This window comes from Oncorhynchus kisutch, linkage group LG2, assembly GCF_002021735.2.
Source record: "Oncorhynchus kisutch isolate 150728-3 linkage group LG2, Okis_V2, whole genome shotgun sequence".
NCBI lineage: Eukaryota > Metazoa > Chordata > Actinopteri > Salmoniformes > Salmonidae > Oncorhynchus > Oncorhynchus kisutch.
The window spans coordinates 3461385-3485775 of NC_034175.2; the positions used below are offsets into that span (position 1 = coordinate 3461385).

Genomic DNA, 24391 nt, shown 5'->3' on the forward strand with positions numbered 1-24391 from the left:
CAGGCCTGGACAGACACAAGATAGAGGGATCAGGAGAAAAGAGGAGAAGGCTAAGGAGCAGTATGATATAGATGGGTTGGCTGTGGATGGATGGAGAGATGGAGGAGGGAGGTCAGAGGTGGAAAGGGATAGAGAGACTGATATATTTGGAGGAGTAAAGGAGGATGAGGGAGAGAAAGAGGAGAGCAGAGATGTGTTTAGAACCACGTCTTTCACTGACATGGCGAGAAGGAGGAAGAGAAACAGTGGGTTTGGGGCTAACGTTAGCCTAGCATCTGACTCCTACTACAGCACTGGCAATACCAACACCTCTAACAATGTTAACTTTGAGACTTTCAAATATTCCCCTGTGCTCTCAGAAACCCCTCCCCCTCCTCCTCCGCGTCCCTTACCCCCTGTCCCCCCTACCCTGCCCCCCCTCAAAGTTTGCACCCTTCTCGCCAACTCTTTACGCCCTGAGCGATTTGATTGGCTCATGGCTTTCTCCCCCGATGGTGAAACCCTGACCCTGCCCCCGCCCTTGGAAGTTAGAAAGTCCAATGAGGAAACCCTGAAGAAATCTACTTCCGGGTCAACGTCAGGGTCGGGTTCAAAAGTGATGACCTTCAAGGAACTGCGTAACCGTAGCAAACACAGCTCCCCGGCCTACCAACTAATAACTGAACCGGATCCTGATCCTACAGTCATAACCCCTGACCCTGACTTCCTCTACAACCTCAAGTGGAGGAGGGAAAAGACGGACAGCGACGGAATCCAATGGGAGTACACCTCCCAGGCCCAGGCCACCTTCCTGCAACCACCTCCCCTCACCTCATTGGCTGCTTTTAGGGAAATGTTCCAGAAAGCAGAGGATGCGATTGGACAACCCGAGTTATGTCCCTCGCAGCGGATTGGGTGCTCAGCCAGTGAAGGGAACCTGTGGAGGATGGATGGACAGAGAAAAGAGGAGGGAGAAAGAGGAAAGAAGAGGTGGAGGTGAGAGGAACAGCTGATGGAGGAAGAACCTGGGAGTCAAGAACGACAGGTGAGTTAGATGATGATGATGACTATAGGCCTAGTTGCTGACTGTGAGGTGCTGATTTGGGGTGAAAATGTGGAGGTAGTAACAAACTACAGTATTCACTGAAGGCACCTTCCATCTAATATTATGTACACAACACCACATCTGAAACTGTGTCCTCTCCTGGGAATAAAAACTAAACCAGCAGAGAGAAGGGTGACAAAAACACGGGGAGAATTCTCCGCATTCCAGAGTAGAGGGAAAGAGAAATAAGGGGAACAAGAGAGAGATGCATACATAGATGGGTGCAGTGGAATGTAGTTTCTATCTAGGATGGACAGATAGATGATGGAGATGGAAAGGAGGAGAGAAAAAGGATTAGATGGGCTGCACTCATTCTTTTTCAGGGATGGACAGGTGAGTGTATGGGGCAGAGTGAGAGAGGGAGGAAGAGTATGGGGCAGAGTGGGAGAGGGAGACAGAGAGGGAGGAAGAGTATGGGACAGAGTGGGAGAGGGAGACAGAGAGGGAGGAAGAGTATGGGGCAGAGTGAGAGAGGGAGGAAGAGTATGGGGCAGAGTGGGAGAGGGAGACAGAGAGGGAGGAAGAGTATGGGGCAGAGTGGGAGAGGGAGACAGAGAGGGAGGAAGAGTATGGGGCAGAGTGAGAGAGGGAGGAAGAGTATGGGGCAGAGTGGGAGAGGGAGACAGAGAGGGAGGAAGAGTATGGGGCAGAGTGAGAGAGGGAGGAAGAGTATGGGGCAGAGTGAGAGAGGGAGGAAGAGTATGGGGCAGAGTGGGAGAGGGAGACAGAGAGGGAGGAAGAGTATGGGGCAGAGTGGGAGAGGGAGACAGAGAGGGAGGAAGAGTATGGGGCAGAGTGGGAGAGGGAGACAGAGAGGGAGGAAGAGTATGGGGCAGAGTGGGAGAGGGAGACAGAGAGGGAGGAAGAGTATGGGACAGAGTGGGAGAGGGAGACAGAGAGGGAGGAAGAGTATGGGGCAGAGTGGGAGAGGGAGACAGAGAGGGAGAAAGAGTGTGGGGCAGAGTGGGAGAGGGAGACAGAGAGGGAGGAAGAGTATGGGGCAGAGTGGGAGAGGGAGACAGAGAGGGAGGAAGAGTATGGGGCAGAGTGGGAGAGGGAGACAGAGAGGGAGGAAGAGTGTGGGGCAGAGTGGGAGAGGGAGACAGAGAGGGAGGAAGAGATGGTGGAATCTCTTCAGTGCTTCCTGTGGGCCTGGTGTGATGTCATCACTGCCTTATTCAATTATTCATCCAATCTGCAGAAGTGGGGGGAAGTAATGGACTACCCACAGCTATCTCTCCATCTCCCTCTAGCTCACTCTCTCTCCTCTCTCTCTCTCTCTCTCTCTCTCTCTCTCTCTCTCTCTCTCTCTCTCTCTCTCTCTGTCCATCTCCCTCTCCCCATCTCCCTCTCTCTCTCTGTCCATCTCCCTCTAGCTCACTCTCTCTCCTCTCTCTCTCCCCCATCTCTCTCTCCCCATCTCTCTCTCTCCCCCATCTCCCTCTCTCTCCCCATCTCCCTCTCTCTCCCCATCTCCCTCTCTCTCCCCATCTCCCTCTCTCTCCCCATCTCCCTCTCCCCATCTTCCTCTCCCCATCTCCTTCTCCCCATCTCCCTCTCTCTCCCCATCTCTCTCCTCCCATCTCCTCTCTCTCCCCATCTCCCTCTCTCTCTCCCCATCTCCCTCTCTCTCCCCATCTCCCTCCATCTCCCTTCTCCCTCCCTCTCCCTCTCCCTCCCTCTCCCCATCTCCCACTCTCTCCCCATCTCCCTCTCTCATCCCAATCTCCCTCTCTCTCCCCAATCTCCCTCTCTCTCCCCATCTCCCTCTCTCTCCCCATCTCCCTCTCTCTCCCCATCTCCCTCCCTCTCCCCATCTCCCTCCCTCTCCCCATCTCCCTCTCTCTCCCCATCTCCCTCTCTCTCCCATCTCTCTCCTCTCTCTCCCCATCTCTCTCTCCTCTCTCTCCCCATCTCTCTCCCTCTCTCTCCCCATCTCCCTCCCTCCCTCTCCCATCTCCCTCCCTCTCCCCATCTCCCTCCCTCTCCCCATCTCCCTCCCTCTCCCCATCTCTCTCCCTCTCCCCATCTCCCTCTCTCTCCCCATCTCCCTCTCTCCTCTCCCCATCTCCCTCTCTCTCCCCATCTCCCTCTCTCTCCCCATGTCCCTCTCTCTCCCCATCTCCCTCTCTCTCCCCATCTCCCTCCCCTCCCCATGTCCCTCTCTCTCCCCATCTCCCTCTCTCTCCCATCTCCCTCTCTCTCCCCATCTCCCTCTCTCTCCCCATCTCCCTCTCTCTCCATCTCTCTCCCTCTCCCTCCCTCTCCCCATCTCCCTCCCTCTCCCCATCTCCCTCCCTCTCCCCATCTCCCTCTCTCTCCCCATCTCCCTCTCTCTCCCCATCTCCCTCTCTCTCCCCATCTCCCTCCCTCTCCCCATCTCCCTCTCTCTCCCCATCTCCCTCCCTCTCCCCATCTCCCTCTCTCTCCCCATCTCCCTCCCTCTCCCCATCTCCCTCTCTCTCCCCATCTCCCTCCTCTCCCCATCTCCCTCCCTCTCCCCATCTCCCTCTCTCTCCCCTCTCCCTCCCTCTCCCCATCTCCCTCTCTCTCCATCTCTCTCCTCTCCCTCCCTCTCCATCTCTCTCCCTTCCCTCCCTCTCCCCATCTCCTCCTCTCGTCCCCATCTCCCTCTCTCCTCCCCATCTCCCTCTCTCTCCCCATCTCCCTCTCTCTCCCCATCTCCTCTCTCTCCCCATCTCCCTCCCTCTCCCCATCTCCCTCCCTCTCCCCATCTCCCTCTCTCTCCCCATCTCCCTCCCTCTCCCCATCTCCCTCTCTCTCCCCATCTCCCTCCCTCTCTCCCCATCTCCCTCCTCTCTCCCCATCTCCCTCTCTCTCCCCATCTCCCTCTCTCTCCCCATCTCCCTCCCTCTCCCCATCTCCCTCTCTCTCCCCATCTCCCTCTCTCTCCCATCTCCCTCTCTCTCCCCCATCTCCCTCCTCCTCCCCCATCTCCCTCTCTCTCCCCATCTCCCTCCCTCTCCCCTCCTCCCTCCCTCTCCTCCCCATCTCCCTCTCCCCATCTCCCCATCTCCCATCTCCCTCTCCCCATCTCCCTCCCTCTCCCCCATCTCCCTCTCTCTCCCCATCTCCCCTCCCTCTCCCCATCTCCCTCTCTCTCCCATCTCCCTCCCTCTCCCCATCTCCCTATCTCCCTCTCTCTTCCCATCTCCCTCTCCCCATCTCCCCATCTCCTCTCCCCATCTCCCCATCTCCCTCCTCTGCTCCCCTCTCCCTCTCTCTCCCATTCTCCCCTCTCTCCCCTCTCTCTCCCCTCCCTCCCTCTCCCCCATCTCCCCTCCCTCTCCCCATCTCCGCTCTCTCTCCCCATCTCCCTCTCTCTCCCCATCTCCCTCTCTCTCCCCATCTCCCTCTCTCTCCCCATCTCCCTCCCTCTTCCCCATCTCCCTCCTCTCCCCATCTCCCTCCCTCTCCCCATCTACCCTCTCTCTCCTCCCATCTCCCTCCCTCTGCCCCGATCTCCCTCTCTCTCCCCATCTCCCTCTCTCTCCCCATCTCCCTCTCTCTCCCCATCTTCCTCCCTCCCTCTCCCATCTTCCTCCCCTCCCTCTCCCCATCTCCCTCCCCTCCCTCTCCCCATCTCCCTCCCTCCCTCTCCCCATCTCCCTCCCTCTCCCCATCTCTCTCCCTCTCCCCCATCTCCCTCTCTCTCCCCCTGTCCCTCTCTCTCCCCCTGTCCCTCTCTCTCCCCATGTCCCTCTCTCTCCCCATCTCCCTCTCTCTCCCCATGTCCCTCTCTCTCCCCATGTCCCTCTCTCTCCCCATCTCCCTCTCTCTCCCCATCTCCCTCTCTCTCCCCATCTCCCTCCCTCTCCCTCCCTCTCCCCATCTCCCTCCCTCTCCCCATCTCCCTCCCTCTCCCCATCTCCCTCTCTCTCCCCATCTCCCTCTCTCTCCCCATCTCCCTCTCTCTCCCCATCTCCCTCTCTCTCCTCATCTCCCTCCCTCTCCCCATCTCCCTCCCTCTCCCCATCTCCCTCTCTCTCCCCATCTCCCTCTAGCTCTCTTTCTCTATATATCTCTCTTCCTCTTTCTGTCTCTTTCCTCCTCCCTCATTCTCTTCCTATCCTTTTCACTGTTTATGCACTGTAGCCTGTTCTCTCGGTCTCCCCTTCCCTCTATCATGCCCTCTCTCTCTCTCCACTATCTGGTGAGTCATTGGTTCATGTTTTGTTGCCTACTTCCTCCTGTCTCTCTTCTGTCCTTGACCTCTCACTCCTTTCTCCTCTATCTTCCATCTTTCTTTTTTCCAGACTGTTCTCGTAAAATTCTGGCAAATTAGTTTGCAATGAGCCTTGCGGCCCAAACTGTACCCTGACTCTGCGTGCAATGAACGCAAGAGAAGTGACACAATTTCCCTAGTTTAATATTGCCTGCTAACATGAATTTCTTTTAACTAAATATGCAGGTTTAAAAATATATACTTCTGTGTATTGATTTTAAGAAAGGCATTGATGTTTATGGTTAGGTACATTCGTTCAACGATTGTTCTTTTTTCGCAAATGCGCCTTTGTTAAATCAATCTCCGTTTGGCGAAGTTGGCTGTCTTTGTTAGGAAGAAATGGTCTTCACATAGTTCTCAACGAGCCAGGTGGCCCAAACTGCTGCATATACCCTGACTCTGTTGCACAGAACGCAAGAGAAGTGACACAATTTCTCTAGTTAAAAGAAATTCATGTTTGGCAGGCAATATTAACTAAATGTGCAGGTTTAAAAATAAATACTTGTGTATTGATTTTAAGAAAGGCGTTGATGTTTATGGTTAGGTACACCATTGGTGCAACGACAGTGCTTTTTTTGCGAATCCACTTCAAATCAAATCTAATCAAATCAAATCAAATTTATTTGTCACATACACATGGTTAGCAGATGTTAATGCGAGTGTAGCGAAATGCTTGTGCTTCTAGTTCCGACAATGCAGTAATAACGAACAAGTGATCTAACTAACAATTCCAAAAAAAACTACTGTCTTATACACAGTGTAAGGGGATAAAGAATATGTACATAAAGATATATGAATGAGTGATGGTACAGAGCAGCATAGGCAAGATACAGTAGATGATATCGAGTACAGTATATACATATGAGATGAGTATGTAAACCAAGTGGCATAGTTAAAGTGGCTAGTGATACATGTATTACATAAGGATGCAGTCGATGATATAGAGTACAGTATCTACGTATGCATATGAGATGAATAATGTAGGGTAAGTAACATTATATAAGGTAGCATTGTTTAAAGTGGCTAGTGATATATTTACATCATTTCCCATCAATTCCCATGATTAAAGTGGCTGGAGTAGAGTCAGTGGCATTGACAGTGTGTTGGCAGTAGCCACTCAATGTTAGTGGTGGCTGTTTAACAGTCTGATGGCCTTGAGATAGAAGCTGTTTTTCAGTCTCTCGGTCCCAGCTTTGATGCACCTGTACTGACCTCGCCTTCTGGATGACAGCGGGGTGAACAGGCAGTGGCTCGGGTGGTTGATGTCCTTGATGATCTTTATGGCCTTCCTGTAGCATCGGGTGGTGTAGGTGTCCTGGAGTGCAGGTAGTTTGCCCCCGGTGATGCGTTGTGCAGACCTCACTACCCTCTGGAGAGCCTTACGGTTGAGGGCGGTGCAGTTGCCATACCAGGCGGTGATACAGCCCGCCAGGATGCTCTCGATTGTGCATCTGTAGAAGTTTGTGAGTGCTTTTGGTGACAAGCCGAATTTCTTCAGCCTCCTGAGGTTGAAGAGGCGCTGCTGCGCCTTCTTCACGATGCTGTCTGTGTGAGTGGACCAATTCAGTTTGTCTGTGATGTGTATGCCGAGGAACTTAAAACTTGCTACCCTCTCCACTACTGTTCCATCGATGTGGATGGGGGGGTGTTCCCTCTGCTGTTTCCTGAAGTCCACAATCATCTCCTTAGTTTTGTTGACGTTGAGTGTGAGGTTATTTTCCTGACACCACACTCCGAGGGCCCTCACCTCCTCCCTGTAGGCCGTCTCGTCGTTGTTGGTAATCAAGCCTACCACTGTTGTGTCGTCCGCAAACTTGATGATTGAGTTGGAGGCGTGCGTGGCCACGCAGTCGTGGGTGAACAGGGAGTACAGGAGAGGGCTCAGAACGCACCCTTGTGGGGCCCCAGTGTTGAGGATCAGCGGGGAGGAGATGTTGTTGCCTACCCTCACCACCTGGGGGCGGCCCGTCAGGAAGTCCAGTACCCAGTTGCACAGGGCGGGGTCGAGACCCAGGGTCTCGAGCTTGATGACGAGCTTGGAGGGTACTATGGTGTTGAATGCCGAGCTGTAGTCGATGAACAGCATTCTCACATAGGTATTCCTCTTGTCCAGATGGGTTAGGGCAGTGTGCAGTGTGGTTGAGATTGCATCGTCTGTGGACCTATTTGGGCGGTAAGCAAATTGGAGTGGGTCAAGGGTGTCAGGTAGGGTGGAGGTGATATGGTCCTTGACTAGTCTCTCAAAGCACTTCATGATGACGGATGTGAGTGCTACGGGGCGGTAGTCGTTTAGCTCAGTTACCTTAGCTTTCTTGGGAACAGGAACAATGGTGGCCCTCTTGAAGCATGTGGGAACAGCAGACTGGTATAGGGATTGGTTGAATATGTCCGTAAACACACCGGCCAGCTGGTCTGCGCATGCTCTGAGGGCGCGGCTGGGGATGCCGTCTGGGCCTGCAGCCTTGCGAGGGTTAACACGTTTAAATGTCTTACTCACTTCGGCTGCAGTGAAGGAGAGACCGCATGTTTTCGTTGCAGGCCGTGTCAGTGGCACTGTATTGTCCTCAAAGCGGGCAAAAAAGTTGTTTAGTCTGCCTGGGAGCAAGACATCCTGGTCCGTGACTGGGCTGGGTTTCTTCCTGTAGTCCGTGATTGACTGTAGACCCTGCCACATGCCTCTTGTGTCTGAGCCGTTGAATTGAGATTCTACTTTGTCTCTGTACTGGCGCTTAGCTTGTTTGATAGCCTTGCGGAGGGAATAGCTGCACTGTTTGTATTCAGTCATGTTACCAGACACCTTGCCCTGATTAAAAGCAGTGGTTCGCGCCTTCAGTTCCACACGAATGCTGCCATCAATCCACGGTTTCTGGTTGGGGAATGTTTTAATCGTTGCTATGGGAACGACATCTTCAACGCACGTTCTAATGAACTCGCACACCGAATCAGCGTATTCGTCAATGTTGTTGGCTGACGCAATACGAAACATCTCCCAGTCCACGTGATGGAAGCAGTCTTGGAGTGTGGAGTCAGCTTGGTCGGACCAGCGTTGGACAGACCTCAGCGTGGGAGCTTCTTGTTTTAGTTTCTGTCTGTAGGCAGGGATCAACAAAATGGAGTCGTGGTCAGCTTTTCCGAAAGGGGTGCGGGGCAGGGCCTTATATGCGTCGCGGAAGTTAGAGTAACAATGATCCAGGGTCTTTCCACCCCTGGTTGCGCAATCGATATGCTGATAAAATTTAGGGAGTCTTGTTTTCAGATTAGCCTTGTTAAAATCCCCAGCTACAATGAATGCAGCCTCCGGATAAATCGTTTCCAGTTTGCAGAGAGTTAAATAAAGTTCGTTCAGAGCCATCGATGTGTCTGCTTGGGGGGGGATATATACGGCTGTGATTATAATCGAAGAGAATTCTCTTGGTAGATAATGCGGTCTACATTTGATTGTGAGGAATTCTAAATCAGGTGAACAGAAGGATTTGAGTTCCTGTATGTTTCTTTCATCACACCATGTCACGTTGGCCATAAGGCATACGCCCCCCGCCCCTCTTCTTACCAGAAAGATGTTCGTTTCTGTCCGCGCGATGCGTGGAGAAACCCGCTGGCTGCACCGCTTCGGATTGCGTCTCACCAGTGAGCCACGTTTCCGTGAAACAGAGAACGTTACAGTCTCTGATGTCCCTCTGGAATGCTACCCTTGCTCGGATTTCATCAACCTTGTTGTCAAGAGACTGGACATTGGCAAGAAGAATGCTAGGGAGTGGTGCACGATGTGCCCGTCTCCGGAGTCTGACCAGAAGACCGCTTCGTTTCCCTCTTTTTCTGAGTCGTTTTTTTGGGTCGCTGCATGGGAACCATCCCGTGGCGCTGGTTGTAAGGCAGAACACAGGATCCGCATCGCGAAAAACATATTCTTGGTCGTACTGGTGGTGAGTTGACACTGATCTTATATTCAGTAGTTCTTCTCGGCTGTATGTGATGAAACCTAAGATGACCTGGGGTACTAGTGTAAGAAATAACACGTAAAAAAAACTAAAAACTGCATAGTTTCCTAGGAACGCGAAGCGAGGCGGCCATCTCTGTCGGCGCCGGAAGTTCCGGTCACCTGTTTGGCAAAGTAGGCTGTGATTCAATGATAAATTAATAGGCACCGCATCGATTATATGCCACGCAGGGCAAGCTAGTTAAACTAGTAATATCATCAACCATGTGTAGTTAACTAGTGATTATGTTAAGAAAGATTTTTTTAAATAATATAAGTTTAATGCTAGCTAACACCTTACCTTGGCTCCTTGCTGCACTCACATAACAGGTAGTCAGCCTACCACGCAGTCTCCTCTTGGAGTGCAATGTGATCGGCCATGATGGGTGTCCAAAAATGCAGATTACCGATTGTTCTGAACTTAAAATGGGTCCTAATTAACCGGCCATTCCGATTAATCGGTCGACCTCTAGTTCTTAGTTCCATAGGCTGAAGGGCTGAATAGCTCTATTCATTTGTATTTCAATTTCACAGCTTTATTGTTTTGATAACAATTTACATTAAGTCATTTCATTGTGTGGTGATTGTCTGAAATATACATATTTCTAATCAAAGTCACAATGCGTGTGTGTGTGAGAATGTGTGTGTAGTGTGCTTCCCTCTGTGTGTGTGTGTGTGTGTGTGTGTGTGTGTGTGTGTGTGTGTGTGTGTGTGTGTGTGTGTGTGTGTGTGTGTGTGTGTGTGTGTGTGTGAATGTGCTTCCCTCTGTGTGTGTGTGTGTGTGTGTGTGTGTGTGTGTGTGTGTGTGTGTGTGTGTGTGTGTGAATGTGCTTCCCTCTGTGTGTGTGTGTGTGTATGTGTGTGTGTGTGTGTGTGTGTGTGTGTGTGTGTGTGTGTGTGTGTGTGTGTGTGTGTGTGTGTGTGTGTGTGTGTGTGTGTGTGTGTGTTGTGTGAATGTGTGTGTGTGTGTGTAGTGTGCATCCCTCTGTGTGTATGTAAAAGCCAAGTTGTATGGTATTTGTAAACGTATAAGGAGTTATGTGTGGTCAGCTCTTCACAGCAGTAGGATAAACTTATCCTAGGTTATGTATGGCCACATACAAATAATACAATTCAGACCAGACTATTTGTTACATATGCGTGTACAGCTTTAAGAACCAAACAGGAGGGGCTCCATCTACCAACCAATGGCAGAGACTTATTTCACAGTAGCGCAAAAAAAAACAGGAAGTGTAATGTGTGGCTGCATCTGAGAGACAGTCAGATCAACTCAAGGCTAAACCAAGGTATGGTAGTTAACACGCTCTGTGTAGCCTCTATCTCTCTGTCACGGTGATATTAAATGAGACAATGTATTTCTGTGCAGAATGGACTAGTCAGCATAGGCTATTATCCAATCATCTCCAAGGAGACAGAGAGATAGACAGTGGGCAGCCAGGCAGGAACAGAACTCTCCATAGCCTGACTCAGCGTAACCAACGGCACTTTTCTCTGCTAGAGAGAGGGAAAGAAATAGAGAGAGAGAGAAGGTGAAGATAGAGAACAGCATACCACTACTGTACAGAGAGAGGACAGCATACCACTACTGTACAGAGAGAGAGGACAGCATACCACTACTGTACAGAGAGAGAGGACAGCATACCACTACTGTACAGAGAGAGGACAGCATACCACTACTGTACAGAGAGAGAGAGAGGACAGCATACCACTACTGTACAGAGAGAGAGGACAGCATACCACTACTGTACAGAGAGAGAGAGGACAGCATACCACTACTGTACAGAGAGAGGACAGCATACCACTACTGTACAGAGAGAGAGGACAGCATACCACTACTGTACAGAGGGGGAGAGGACAGCATACCACTACTGTACAGAGAGAGGACAGTATACCACTACTGTACAGAGAGAGGACAGCATACCACTACTGTACAGAGAGAGGACAGCATACCACTACTGTACAGAGAGAGGACAGCATACCACTACTGTACAGAGAGAGAGAGGACAGCATACCACTACTGTACAGAGAGAGAGAGGACAGCATACCACTACTGTACAGAGAGAGAGAGGACAGCATACCACTACTGTACAGAGAGAGAGAGGACAGCATACCACTACTGTACAGAGAGAGAGAGGACAGCATACCACTACTGTACAGAGAGAGAGAGGACAGCATACCACTACTGTACAGAGAAAGGACAGCATACCACTACTGTACAGAGAGAGGACAGCATACCACTACTGTACAGAGAGAGGACAGCATACCACTACTGTACAGAGAGAGAGAGGACAGCATACCACTACTGTACAGAGAGAGAGAGGACAGCATACCACTACTGTACAGAGAGAGAGAGGACAGCATACCACTACTGTACAGAGAGAGAGAGGACAGCATACCACTACTGTACAGAGAGAGAGAGGACAGCATACCACTACTGTACAGAGAGAGGACAGCATACCACTACTGTACAGAGAGAGAGAGAGAGGACAGCATACCACTACTGTACAGAGAGAGAGAGAGAGGACAGCATACCACTACTGTACAGAGAGAGAGAGAGAGGACAGCATACCACTACTGTACAGAGAGAGAGAGAGAGGACAGCATACCACTACTGTACAGAGAGAGAGAGAGAGGACAGCATACCACTACTGTACAGAGAGAGAGAGAGAGGACAGCATACCACTACTGTACAGAGAGAGAGAGAGAGGACAGCATACCACTACTGTACAGAGAGAGAGAGAGAGAGAGGACAGCATACCACTACTGTACAGAGAGAGAGAGGACAGCATACCACTACTGTACAGAGAGAGAGAGGACAGTATACCACTACTGTACAGAGAGGGAGAGGACAGCATACCACTACTGTACAGAGAGAGAGAGGACAGCATACCACTACTGTACAGAGAGAGAGAGGACAGCATACCACTACTGTACAGAGAGAGAGAGGACAGCATACCACTACTGTACAGAGAGAGAGAGGACAGCATACCACTACTGTACAGAGAGAGAGAGGACAGCATACCACTACTGTACAGAGAGAGAGAGGACAGCATACCACTACTGTACAGAGAGAGGACAGCATACCACTACTGTACAGAGAGAGAGAGAGAGGACAGCATACCACTACTGTACAGAGAGAGAGAGAGAGGACAGCATACCACTACTGTACAGAGAGAGAGAGAGGACAGCATACCACTACTGTACAGAGAGAGAGGACAGCATACCACTACTGTACAGAGAGAGAGAGGACAGCATACCACTACTGTACAGAGAGAGGACAGCATACCACTACTGTACAGAGAGAGAGGACAGCATACCACTACTGTACAGAGGGGGAGAGGACAGCATACCACTACTGTACAGAGAGAGGACAGTATACCACTACTGTACAGAGAGAGGACAGCATACCACTACTGTACAGAGAGAGGACAGCATACCACTACTGTACAGAGAGAGGACAGCATACCACTACTGTACAGAGAGAGAGAGGACAGCATACCACTACTGTACAGAGAGAGAGAGGACAGCATACCACTACTGTACAGAGAGAGAGAGGACAGCATACCACTACTGTACAGAGAGAGAGAGGACAGCATACCACTACTGTACAGAGAGAGAGAGGACAGCATACCACTACTGTACAGAGAGAGAGAGGACAGCATACCACTACTGTACAGAGAGAGGACAGCATACCACTACTGTACAGAGAGAGGACAGCATACCACTACTGTACAGAGAGAGGACAGCATACCACTACTGTACAGAGAGAGAGAGGACAGCATACCACTACTGTACAGAGAGAGAGAGGACAGCATACCACTACTGTACAGAGAGAGAGAGGACAGCATACCACTACTGTACAGAGAGAGAGAGGACAGCATACCACTACTGTACAGAGAGAGAGAGGACAGCATACCACTACTGTACAGAGAGAGGACAGCATACCACTACTGTACAGAGAGAGAGAGAGAGGACAGCATACCACTACTGTACAGAGAGAGAGAGAGAGGACAGCATACCACTACTGTACAGAGAGAGAGAGAGAGGACAGCATACCACTACTGTACAGAGAGAGAGAGAGAGGACAGCATACCACTACTGTACAGAGAGAGAGGACAGCATACCACTACTGTACAGAGAGAGGGAGATTACAGCATACCACTACTGTACAGAGAGAGAGATGACAGCATACCACTACTGTACAGAGAGAGAGAGGACAGCATACCACTACTGTACAGAGAGAGAGGACAGCATACCACTACTGTACAGAGAGAGGACAGCATACCACTACTGTACAGAGAGATGACAGCATACCACTACTGTACAGAGAGATGACAGCATACCCCTACTGTACAGAGAGAGAGATGACAGCATACCACTACTGTACAGAGAGAGAGGACAGCATACCACTACTGTACAGAGAGAGAGGACAGCATACCACTACTGTACAGAGAGAGAGAGGACAGCATACCACTACTGTACAGAGAGAGAGAGAGAGGACAGCATACCACTACTGTACAGAGAGAGAGAGGACAGCATACCACTACTGTACAGAAAGAAAGAGGACAGCATACCACTACTGTACAGAGAGGGAGAGGACAGCATACCACTACTGTACAGAGAGAGAGAGGACAGCATACCACTACTGTACAGAGAGAGAGAGGACAGCATACCACTACTGTACAGAGAGAGAGAGGACAGTATACCACTACTGTACAGAGAGATGACAGCATACCACTACTGTACAGAGAGAGAGATGACAGCATACCACTACTGTACAGAGAGAGATGACAGCATACCACTACTGTACAGAGAGAGAGGACAGCATACCACTACTGTACAGAGAGAGAGAGGACAGCATACCACTACTGTACAGAGAGAGAGAGAGAGGACAGCATACCACTACTGTACAGAGAGAGAGAGGACAGCATACCACTACTGTACAGAAGGAAAGAGGACAGCATACCACTACTGGACAGAGAGGGAGAGGACAGCATACCACTACTGTACAGAGAGAGAGAGAGGACAGCATACCACTACTGGACAGAGAGAGAGAGGACAGCATACCACTACTGTACAGAGAGAGAGGACAGCATACCACTACTGTACAGAGAGAGAGAGGACAGCATACCACTACTGTACAGAGAGAGAGAGAGAGAAGACAGCATACCACTACTGTACAGAGAGAGAGAGGACAGCATACCGCTACTGTACAGAGAGAGAGAGGACATCATACCGCTACTGTACAGAGAGAGAGATGACAGCATACCGCTACTGTACAGAGAGAGATGACAGCATACCCCTACTGTACAGAGAGAGAGAGGACAGCATACCACTACTGTACAGAGAGAGAGAGAGAGGACAGCATACCACTACTGTACAGAGAGAGAGATGACAGCATACCACTACTGTACAGAGTGAGAGATGACAGCATACCACTACTGTACAGAGAGAGAGAGAACAGCATACCACTACTGTACAGAGAGAGAGATGACAGCATACCGCTACTGTACAGAGAGAGAGAGGACAGCATAACACTACTGTACAGAGAGAGAGAGGACAGCATACCACTACTGTACAGAGAGAGAGAGAGGACAGCATACCACTACTGTACAGAGAGAGGACAGCATACCACTACTGTACAGAGAGAGAGATGACAGCATACCACTACTGTACAGAGAGAGAGATGACAGCATACCACTACTGTACAGAGAGAGAGATGACAGCATACCACTACTGTACAGAGAGAGAGATGACAGCATACCACTACTGTACAGAGAGAGAGAGAACAGCATACCACTACTGTACAGAGAGAGAGATGACAGCATACCGCTACTGTACAGAGAGAGAGAGATGACAGCATACCACTACTGTACAGAGAGAGAGAGGACAGCATACCGCTACTGTACAGAGAGAGAGGACAGCATACCGCTACTGTACAGAGAGAGGACAGCATACCACTACTGTACAGAGAGAGAGGACAGCATACCGCTACTGTACAGAGAGAGAGAGGACAGCATACCACTACTGTACAGAGAGAGAGAGGACAGCATACCACTACTGTACAGAGAGAGAGAGGACAGTATACCACTACTGTACAGAGAGGGAGAGGACAGCATACCACTACTGTACAGAGAGAGAGAGAGAGGACAGCATACCACTACTGTACAGAGAGAGAGAGGACAGCATACCACTACTGTACAGAGAGAGAGAGGACAGTATACCACTACTGTACAGAGAGAGGACAGCATACCACTACTGTACAGAGAGAGAGAGGACAGCATACCACTACTGTACAGAGAGAGGACAGCATACCACTACTGTACAGAGAGAGGACAGCATTCCACTACTGTACAGAGAGAGAGGACAGCATACCACTACTGTACAGAGAGAGGGAGATTACAGCATACCACTACTGTACAGAGAGAGAGATGACAGCATACCACTACTGTACAGAGAGAGAGATGACAGCATACCACTACTGTACAGAGAGAGAGGACAGCATACCACTACTGTACAGAGAGAGAGGACAGCATACCACTACTGTACAGAGAGATGACAGCATACCACTACTGTACAGAGAGATGACAGCATACCCCTACTGTACAGAGAGAGAGATGACAGCATACCACTACTGTACAGAGAGAGAGGACAGCATACCACTACTGTACAGAGAGAGAGGACAGCATACCACTACTGTACAGAGAGAGAGAGGACAGCATACCACTACTGTACAGAGAGAGAGAGAGAGGACAGCATACCACTACTGTACAGAGAGAGAGAGGACAGCATACCACTACTGTACAGAAAGAAAGAGGACAGCATACCACTACTGTACAGAGAGGGAGAGGACAGCATACCACTACTGTACAGAGAGAGAGAGGACAGCATACCACTACTGTACAGAGAGAGAGAGGACAGCATACCACTACTGTACAGAGAGAGAGAGGACAGTATACCACTACTGTACAGAGAGATGACAGCATACCACTACTGTACAGAGAGAGAGATGACAGCATACCACTACTGTACAGAGAGAGATGACGGCATACCACTACTGTACAGAGAGAGAGGACAGCATACCACTACTGTACAGAGAGAGAGAGGACAGCATACCACTACTGTACAGAGAGAGAGAGAGAGGACAGCATACCACTACTGTACAGAGAGAGAGAGGACAGCATACCACTACTGTACAGAAGGAAAGAGGACAGCATACCACTACTGGACAGAGAGGGAGAGGACAGCATACCACTACTGTACAGAGAGAGAGAGAGGACAGCATACCACTACTGGACAGAGAGAGAGAGGACAGCATACCACTACTGTACAGAGAGAGAGGACAGCATACCACTACTGTACAGAGAGAGAGAGGACAGCATACCACTACTGTACAGAGAGAGAGAGAGAGAAGACAGCATACCACTACTGTACAGAGAGAGAGAGGACAGCATACCGCTACTGTACAGAGAGAGAGAGGACATCATACCGCTACTGTACAGAGAGAGAGATGACAGCATACCGCTACTGTACAGAGAGAGAGGACAGCATACCCCTACTGTACAGAGAGAGAGAGGACAGCATACCACTACTGTACAGAGAGAGAGAGAGAGGACAGCATACCACTACTGTACAGAGAGAGAGATGACAGCATACCACTACTGTACAGAGTGAGAGATGACAGCATACCACTACTGTACAGAGAGAGAGAGAACAGCATACCACTACTGTACAGAGAGAGAGATGACAGCATACCGCTACTGTACAGAGAGAGAGAGGACAGCATAACACTACTGTACAGAGAGAGAGAGGACAGCATACCACTACTGTACAGAGAGAGAGAGAGGACAGCATACCACTACTGTACAGAGAGAGGACAGCATACCACTACTGTACAGAGAGAGAGATGACAGCATACCACTACTGTACAGAGAGAGAGATGACAGCATACCACTACTGTACAGAGAGAGAGATGACAGCATACCACTACTGTACAGAGAGAGAGATGACAGCATACCACTACTGTACAGAGAGAGAGAGAACAGCATACCACTACTGTACAGAGAGAGAGATGACAGCATACCGCTACTGTACAGAGAGAGAGAGATGACAGCATACCACTACTGTACAGAGAGAGAGAGGACAGCATACCGCTACTGTACAGAGAGAGGACAGCATACCACTACTGTACAGAGAGAGAGGACAGCATACCGCTACTGTACAGAGAGAGAGAGGACAGCATACCACTACTGTACAGAGAGAGAGAGGACAGCATACCACTACTGTACAGAGAGAGAGAGGACAGTATACCACTACTGTACAGAGAGGGAGAGGACAGCATACCACTACTGTACAGAGAGAGAGAGAGATGACAGCATACCACTACTGTACAGAGAGAGAGATGACAGCATACCACTACTGTACAGAGAGAGAGATGACAGCATACCACTACTGTACAGAGAGAGAGATGACAGCATACCACTACTGTACAGAGAGAGAGAGAACAGCATACCACTACTGTACAGAGAGAGAGATGACAGCATACCGCTACTGTACAGAGAGAGAGAGATGACAGCATACCACTACTGTACAGAGAGAGAGAGGACAGCATACCGCTACTGTACAGAGAGAGGACAGCATACCACTACTGTACAGAGAGAGAGGACAGCATACCGCTACTGTACAGAGAGAGAGAGGACAGCATACCACTACTGTACAGAGAGAGAGAGGACAGCATACCACTACTGTACAGAGAGAGAGAGGACAGTATACCACTACTGTACAGAGAGGGAGAGGACAGCATACCACTACTGTACAGAGAGAGAGAGAAGAGGGACAGCATACCACTACTGTACAGAGAGAGAGAGGACAGCATACCACTACTGTACAGAGAGAGAGAGGACAGTATACCACTACTGTACAGAGAGAGGACAGCATACCACTACTGTACAGAGAGAGAGAGGACAGCATACCACTACTGTACAGAGAGAGGACAGCATACCACTACTGTACAGAGAGAGGACAGCATTCCACTACTGTACAGAGAGAGAGGACAGCATACCACTACTGTACAGAGAGAGGGAGATTACAGCATACCACTACTGTACAGAGAGAGAGATGACAGCATACCACTACTGTACAGAGAGAGAGATGACAGCATACCACTACTGTACAGAGAGAGAGGACAGCATACCACTACTGTACAGAGAGAGAGGACAGCATACCACTACTGTACAGAGAGATGACAGCATACCACTACTGTACAGAGAGATGACAGCATACCCCTACTGTACAGAGAGAGAGATGACAGCATACCACTACTGTACAGAGAGAGAGGACAGCATACCACTACTGTACAGAGAGAGAGGACAGCATACCACTACTGTACAGAGAGAGAGAGGACAGCATACCACTACTGTACAGAGAGAGAGAGAGAGGACAGCATACCACTACTGTACAGAGAGAGAGAGGACAGCATACCACTACTGTACAGAAAGAAGAGGACAGCATACCACTACTGTACAGAGAGGGAGAGGACAGCATACCACTACTGTACAGAGAGAGAGAGGACAGCATACCACTACTGTACAGAGAGAGAGAGGACAGCATACCACTACTGTACAGAGAGAGAGAGGACAGTATACCACTACTGTACAGAGAGATGACAGCATACCACTACTGTACAGAGAGAGAGATGACAGCATACCACTACTGTACAGAGAGAGATGACGGCATACCACTACTGTACAGAGAGAGAGGACAGCATACCACTACTGTACAGAGAGAGAGAGGACAGCATACCACTACTGTACAGAGAGAGAGAGAGAGGACAGCATACCACTACTGTACAGAGAGAGAGAGGACAGCATACCACTACTTTACAGAAAGAAAGAGGACAGCATACCACTACTGGACAGAGAGGGAGAGGACAGCATACCACTACTGTACAGAGAGAGAGAGAGGACAGCATACCACTACTGGACAGAGAGAGAGAGGACAGCATACCACTACTGTACAGAGAGAGAGGACAGCATACCACTACTGTACAGAGAGAGAGAGGACAGCATACCACTACTGTACAGAGAGAGAGAGAGAGAAGACAGCATACCACTACTGTACAGAGAGAGAGAGGACAGCATACCGCTACTGTACAGAGAGAGAGAGGACATCATACCGCTACTGTACAGAGAGAGAGATGACAGCATACCGCTACTGTACAGAGAGAGAGGACAGCATACCCCTACTGTACAGAGAGAGAGAGGACAGCATACCACTACTGTACAGAGAGAGAGAGAGGACAGCATACCACTACTGTACAGAGAGAGAGATGACAGCATACCACTACTGTACAGAGTGAGAGATGACAGCATACCACTACTGTACAGAGAGAGAGAGAACAGCATACCACTACTGTACAGAGAGAGAGATGACAGCATACCGCTACTGTACAGAGAGAGAGAGGACAGCATAACACTACTGTACAGAGAGAGAGAGGACAGCATACCACTACTGTACAGAGAGAGAGAGAGGACAGCATACCACTACTGTACAGAGAGAGGACAGCATACCACTACTGTACAGAGAGAGAGATGACAGCATACCACTACTGTACAGAGAGAGAGATGACAGCATACCACTACTGTACAGAGAGAGAGATGACAGCATACCACTACTGTACAGAGAGAGAGATGACAGCATACCACTACTGTACAGAGAGAGAGAGAACAGCATACCACTACTGTACAGAGAGAGAGATGACAGCATACCGCTACTGTACAGAGAGAGAGAGATGACAGCATACCACTACTGTACAGAGAGAGAGAGGACAGCATACCGCTACTGTACAGAGAGAGAGGACAGCATACCGCTACTGTACAGAGAGAGGACAGCATACCACTACTGTACAGAGAGAGAGGACAGCATACCGCTACTGTACAGAGAGAGAGGACAGCATACCGCTACTGTACAGAGAGAGAGGACAGCATACCACTACTGTACAGAGAGAGAGAGGGCAGCATACCACTACTGTACAGAGAGAGATAGGACAGCATACCACTACTGTACAGAGGGAGAGGACAGCATACCACTACTGTACAGAGAGAGGACAGCATACCACTACTGTACAGAGAGAGAGGACAGCATACCACTACTGTACAGAGAGAGAGGGCAGCATACCACTACTGTACAGAGAGAAATAGGACAGCATACCACTACTGTACAGAGAGAGAGGACAGCATACCACTACTGTACAGAGAGAGAGATGACAGCATACCACTACTGTACAGAGAGAGAGATGACAGCATACCACTACTGTACAGAGAGAGAGATGACAGCATACCACTACTGTACAGAGAGAGAGAGAACAGCATACCACTACTGTACAGAGAGAGAGATGACAGCATACCGCTACTGTACAGAGAGAGAGAGATGACAGCATACCACTACTGTACAGAGAGAGAGAGGACAGCATACCGCTACTGTACAGAGAGAGAGGACAGCATACCGCTACTGTACAGAGAGAGGACAGCATACCACTACTGTACAGAGAGAGAGGACAGCATAACGCTACTGTACAGAGAGAGAGGACAGCATACCGCTACTGTACAGAGAGAGAGGACAGCATACCACTACTGTACAGAGAGAGAGAGGGCAGCATACCACTACTGTACAGAGAGAGATAGGACAGCATACCACTACTGTACAGAGGGAGAGGACAGCATACCACTACTGTACAGAGAGAGGACAGCATACCACTACTGTACAGAGAGAGAGGACAGCATACCACTACTGTACAGAGAGAGAGGGCAGCATACCACTACTGTACAGAGAGAAATAGGACAGCATACCACTACTGTACAGAGAGAGAGGACAGCATACCACTACTGTACAGAGAGAGAGAGGACAGCATACCACTACTGTACAGAGAGAGAGAGGACAGCATACCACTACTGTACAGAGAGAGAGAGAGGACATTATACCACTACTGTACAGAGAGAGAGAGGACAGCATACCACTACTGTGGACAGTGAAAACTGTCATCTTTGCCAGTCACCTGCACATATCTGTTTTATAATACAGAATACACACTGACGGAAGAGTAGAACGTGAAACCACTAGCTTAAAGGTTTGGGCGTGGTTGAAATAATAGTGAACGACTGAGAGTAGGAAACGAAAGAGAAAGGCTTCTCTAAACCTGAACTTTGACTCCTCTGTTCATGAACCACCTCCATTGACTCTGTCATGTAATTGTGGTCAGTCTGTGTGTGTCTGTTGGGTCAGACTATTGGACATACTGTATGTTGTTGTGTGGGTACTGGGTGGTGTACTGCGTTACTGCATGTTGTGTTGGGGATCTACTGGTGTACATTGCATTCTTCTCTCAACAGACACTAACATTCTCTCCATCTCTCTCTCTCTCTTCCCAATTTATTTGCAACATACATTTTTGCTCCTCTCCTTGTTCTCATCCCTCTATCCCATCCGTCACATTTGTCCATGGCTCTGCTTCTCCTTTACCTTCTCCTCTTCTCCGCTTTCACGTGTCCTCCGGCCCCAAACTACCCCTACCTGCCCCCAACTACCCCTACCTGCCCCCAACTACCCCCACCTGCCCCCAACTGCCCCCAACTACCCCTACCTGCCCCCAACTACCCCCACCTGCCCCCAACTACCCCTACCTGCCCCCAACTACCCCTACCTGCCCCCAACTACCCCTACCTGCCCCCAACTACCCCCACCTGCCCCCAACTACCCCCACCTGCCCCCAACTACCCCTACCTGGCCCCAACTGCCCCCACCTACCCCTACCTGCCCCTACCTGCCCCTACCTGCCCCCAACTACCCCTACCTGCCCCCAACTACCCCTACCTGCCCCCAACTACCCCTACCTGCCCCCAACTACCCCTACCTGCCCCCACCTACCCCTACCTACCCCCACCTGCCCCCAACTACCCCTACCTGCCCCCACCTACCCCTACCTACCCCCACCTGCCCCCAACTACCCCTACCTGCCCCCACCTACCCCTACCTACCCCCACCTGCCCCCAACTACCCCCACCTGCCCCCAACTGCCCCCAACTACCCCTACCTGCCCCCAACTACCCCCACCTGCCCCCAACTACCCCTACCTGCCCCCAACTACCCCTACCTGCCCCCAACTACCCCTACCTGCCCCCAACTACCCCCACCTGCCCCCAACTACCCCCACCTGCCCCCAACTACCCCTACCTTCCCCCCCACCCACACACACCACTTACTCACACCTACCCCCTGAATGCCCCCCATGTCCACCTCAAATCCCCATTTCCACCTCAACCTGTCCCTGTTAATCATACTCCTCTCCCTTCTCCCCTTTGCACCTTTTGACTGGGCAGTGTCCTCACCCCCTCTCTCCCTGGCCCACTCCCAGCCCTCCTCCTATTTCCTCCCCCCTTACCACCCAGGATACTGTGGTGCTCATACGAGACCAGTCCCCAGGACCCAACCTCATAGCCACACTGAAGTCCAGTCCACAGCCACAGCCCCTAACCCCTACACTACCCAGTCCACGGCCCCTAACCCCTACACTACCCAGTCCACGGCCCCTAACCCCTACACTACCCAGTCCACGGCCCCTAACCCCTACACTACCCAGTCCACAGCCCCTAACCCCTACACTACCCAGTCCACAGCCATAGGTCCTAACTCCTACACTAACCAGCCCACGACCCCTAACCCCTACACTACCCAGTCCACGGCCCCTAACCCCTACACTACCCAGTCCACAGCCATAGGCCCTAACTCCTACACTAACCAGTCCATGACCCCTAACCCCTTCACTACCCAGTCCACGACCCCTAACCCCCACACTACCCAGTTATCTAACCCCTTTGCTACACCATACACTCACACAGATTTAAATGAAGACAGCCATGGAACTTATTCTGAGAATGATATTGATTCTGGATATAGTAACTATTTTAAGAAGGATGGAGGCCTAGACTCTGCACATCGTTTTGGAAAGGACTTCAAGAGCAACATTGATAGTTTGTATCGTTATGTGAATGAGTCCAAGACTAAAGAGAAGCTGGAGTATGGCTTTGTCTCTGAATCCATCACTGACTTTGACTCCCTCTACTGCACCGCTAACGTCACTGATAAACAGCCTCACACCGGCTCACACACACTCGTCAGCAATGACACACACACTCAAGGCTGCACCACCCCATATAAAAACGTTGATGCGATGATGATGGCATATGCCAAAACACACACTGTCAGTTCCCTTGGTCGCACTGACACACACACACACACCTCTCACTCTGGCCAGAGCAGAACCTCTAAAGATCCCCCTCCCCTCCCTACCTGGTACCTCTACCACCCCAAAAACTGTCCCATCCACAGGGGTGCCCCTCCCCGCCTCTCCCCCATCGGGGCTCTCGACCCCCCCTATCGCTCTGGGGCCCCCCCTCCGGGCCTGGATGCGTCCTGCCTCAGCTCACCCCTGTTCCCCCGCTCTCACACCCTCCCTGCCCTGGCCGCCCCCCTCTACTACCCCTTCCTCTACCCCCCTATCCCCCCCAGGAAAACCTCAGACCCCCCAAAACTCATCCAGGCTCCGCCGCTGCCGCCCACACTGAGTAAGAACTCTCTCTCTCACACTCCCTCCCCCTATCTAACACCCTGCTCGCCTCTCTCTCTCACACTCCCTCCACCTATCTAACACCCTGCTCGCCTCTCTCTCTCACACTCCCTCCCCCTATCTAACACCCTGCTCGCCTCTCTCTCACACTCCCTCCCCCTATCTAACACCCTGCTCGCCTCTCTCTCTCACACTCCCTCCCCCTGTCTAACACCCTGCTCGCCTGTCTAACACCCTGCTCGCCTGTCTAACACCCTGCTCGCCTGTCTGTCAGTCTGTCTAGCACCCTGCTCGCCTGTCTGTCTAACACCCTGCTCGCCTGTCTGTCAGTCTGTCTAACACCCTGCTCGCCTGTCTGTCTGTCTGTCTGTCAGTCTGTCTAACACCCTGCTCGCCTGTCTGTCACTCCGTTAGTCTGTCTAACACCCTGCTCGCCTGTCTGTCACTCCGTTAGTCTGTCTAACA

General features: G+C 50.7%; 1 protein-coding gene across 1 annotated transcript in view; it reads left to right on the forward strand.

Moving 5' to 3' along the window:
• Positions 1 to 959: 959 nt before the first annotated feature.
• Positions 960 to 24391, forward strand: part of LOC109882334 (RUN and SH3 domain-containing protein 1) — a 31308-nt gene continuing 7876 nt past the window's right edge. Inside the window, 1 exon segment of the mRNA XM_031803386.1 lies at positions 960 to 1024. The gene's annotated coding sequence lies outside the window, so the exon portion shown is untranslated.